This window comes from Cryptotermes secundus, unplaced genomic scaffold, assembly GCF_002891405.2.
Source record: "Cryptotermes secundus unplaced genomic scaffold, Csec_1.0 scaffold4347, whole genome shotgun sequence".
Lineage (NCBI taxonomy): Eukaryota > Metazoa > Arthropoda > Insecta > Blattodea > Kalotermitidae > Cryptotermes > Cryptotermes secundus.
In genome coordinates this window covers 621-3,497 of record NW_019731652.1, presented here as the reverse complement: position 1 = coordinate 3,497, position 2,877 = coordinate 621, and the positions used below count along the sequence as shown (strand labels likewise).

The window sequence follows — 2,877 nt, the reverse complement described above, 5'->3', positions numbered from 1 at the left end:
CCACCGTATTCTCCGGACCTAGCACCGTGCGACTTTTTTCTCTTCCCAAAAATCAAGTCTGCGCTCAAAGGGACCAGGTTCGAGTCCGTGGATGCAGTGAAAGCAAAAGCGACGCAACTCTTGAAGAGCATAACACAAGATGACCTGCAGCACTGCTTCCAACAGTGGAAAATTCGCATAGAGTGGTGTAGGGATCGGGGAGGCGACTACATTGAAGGGGATAACATTTCGATTGTCTGATTTTTTTTCAATAAAGGGTTAGAGCATGAATCCGGTTTCTTTATTGCCACACCTTGTAATATCCGCGAAGGTAGCAGTTGTTGTGTTGTCTGATATCAGGAGGTCGCTTGCGTAGATAAGAAATAGGACAGGTCCTGAGACACTTCCTTGTGGTATGTCTGCTTTTGTTTTCTTTAAGTTTTTGGTTTTCTCTTTGAATTTTACTTGAGAGGGTCTATCCATTAAGCGGCCCATACATNGAGCAGACCCCCAACTTTGCGACACACATACGGACGAGTTTGGTTCATTGGAACTCGAGCCGAGTCAGACTCGCGAGCCAGACTCGTACGTGTATGGGCACCTTTAGATATGATTCCAATATACAGTAGTCGGCATAGGGAAGGTTTCTCTGATTCTGAACAAGAGGCCTGGGTGCTATAATTTATCATATGCTTGTGTGATGTCTGGGAGCGCCGCATAACAGTACAGTTCCTCTTATCGTCTGTGCAATTCGGAGTATACGTGTTTTATGGTAGAGTGTTTCTGTCTGGGAGGAGTCGGGTTTCTTCTACTACCTGGCGTAATGTCTTGAGTACTGCTCTTTCGAAGATTTTGTTCTTTACTGGGAGTAGGCTCATAGGTCTATATGAGCTAGCTTCCGCTGTGGTCTTCCAGATTCCGGAACCACGTGATCTGCGTGACTTTCCATTGAACTGGCGAATATCCCGTCCTGATAATCAAGTTACATTTAATGTGTAACATGTTTCGCGTATTGTCGTGTGATTCATAACCCACAGATACGATATCCCCTTTCACCAGTGAGACTATCAGTAGATGAATCCACACTGTTTATAGTGCAATTCTAAGCATCAACAGAATGGATCCACAGTTGCTAGCATACATAATTTGATATTAAATATGGGTTAGAGTAGACCGTTGCATAGCACAGGTGGTTAGTAGCTGACCCATCTTTCGCCGGGTTCCATGTCAGAAAATACCTCTTAATATTTGTGACGAACAAAGTGGCACTGGGCAGGGTTTTCTCTGTGCTCCAGTTTCTCCTACCAATTCTCATTCCACCATTTGCCCCACACCTACTCTATATTTCAGAGAGTTTTCGCTAGCTTTTTTGAATTAATGTCGGATTTTTCGTGTATTCGGTAGCCAGTACGTGTAGTTACTTTTGATTGCACTCATCTAAACAGGCAGTGATATAACGCTGTGGGTTTTATGGGGTTGCCATGCTGTGAAATTACCTGGCTTGCCCTGCTTTTTTAAAGAGAAGAAACTGACATTACTGTGACAAGTGAGATATTTGGAGTGGAAATGTGCATCTGTGTAACATTCTCATTTCGTTTTATTTATTATTTTTCAGGTTTGCTAGGATGGCATTACTTCCATATTAATGGAGGTTTAAACGTAAGTTTCAGAAAAGCTATAATTTATGCATAACCTCTAGCTAGTCTCTAAGCAGCTCGCTACAAAGCAATAACAATTTTGGCTAAATGATGTATTGAAATGTTTTCTGAGAGAGAGATTCATTCAAATTTCCTCGATGGGATTTGGAAAATAATAAATTTCCATATATTTATAAAGGTATCTTTCATAAACTTAGTCACTTGATCAGTAGAAGAGGTCCCAATAGAATTAATTCTTATACATCTCTTGTACTGGTTTGTGTTCCAGCTGGATCGAGCATATATGGTGATATTAGGCATTGTTGTAACAGGCTATTTGAATTACTTCGTGGAAAGTTCCCTGACAACTGATTCTTTACTTATTAAGCATCACTGTCTCTAGGCAATGCGCCAAATTATATACAGGGTGTCCCAGGAAGAATGTGCCAGATTTCAGGATGGTGTTCCTTATGTTAAAGTATGCCAATATAACCCAAAACACCTACGTCCAAAGTTGAACGGTTACGGAGATAATTGCCAGAGAATTGTGAAACTTTGATAGGTGTCACACACTTGTTGATACATATTAATACTGGAAGGAATATGTGGTTTCTCTAATGTTAATAATGTACGTAACAAAGTAACTTGTTAGTGGCATGAAGCCATTAAATTGAACTAAAAAAAACTCGCACACAATGTAGTAGTTTTCGTTAAGGTTCCATGCACTATACATGATACAGGAATGGTACACACGAACATAACACGGCTGCCTGCGCATTCTGGTATGCGAGTGTATGCGGCTAGTGTGAGCCGTCATCACCACACAGAAGGACAAACATCAAAAAGACATGTCAGCTGACAGTTACAGTGCGTGGACCAGCCAGAAGACCACACTTATCTCCGTAATCGTTCAAGTTTGGACATAGGTGTTTTGGGTTATATCGGCATACTTTAACATAAGGAACATCCGTTTTGGGTTATATCGGCATACTTTAACATAAGGAACATCCTCCCACAGTGTGGCATATTCCTCTTGGGACACCACATATATATATATGCAGGATGTCCCGGGAGGAAAGGTCCAAACTTCGGGAGGGTGTTCCTCATGTTAAATTATGCCAATATAACCCAAAACACCTGTGTCCAAAGTTGAACAGTTACGGAGATAATCGCCCGAGTTAAGTGTGTTCTTCTGGCGAGTCTACGGACGGTACCTGTCAGCTGGCATGTCTTATCTAAGTTTGTCCTTGAATGTGGTGAA

The 2,877-nt window shown here is 41.6% G+C and overlaps 1 long non-coding RNA gene across 1 annotated transcript in view; it reads left to right on the top strand.

The window, feature by feature from the left end:
- LOC111867337 overlaps positions 1-1,639 on the top strand; it is a 12,566-nt gene extending 10,927 nt beyond the window's left edge. The window contains exon 4 of the long non-coding RNA XR_002843331.1: positions 1,595-1,639. This is a non-coding gene — a long non-coding RNA (uncharacterized LOC111867337). The remainder of the gene's footprint in view (positions 1-1,594) is intronic.
- Positions 1,640-2,877: the final 1,238 nt, after the last annotated feature.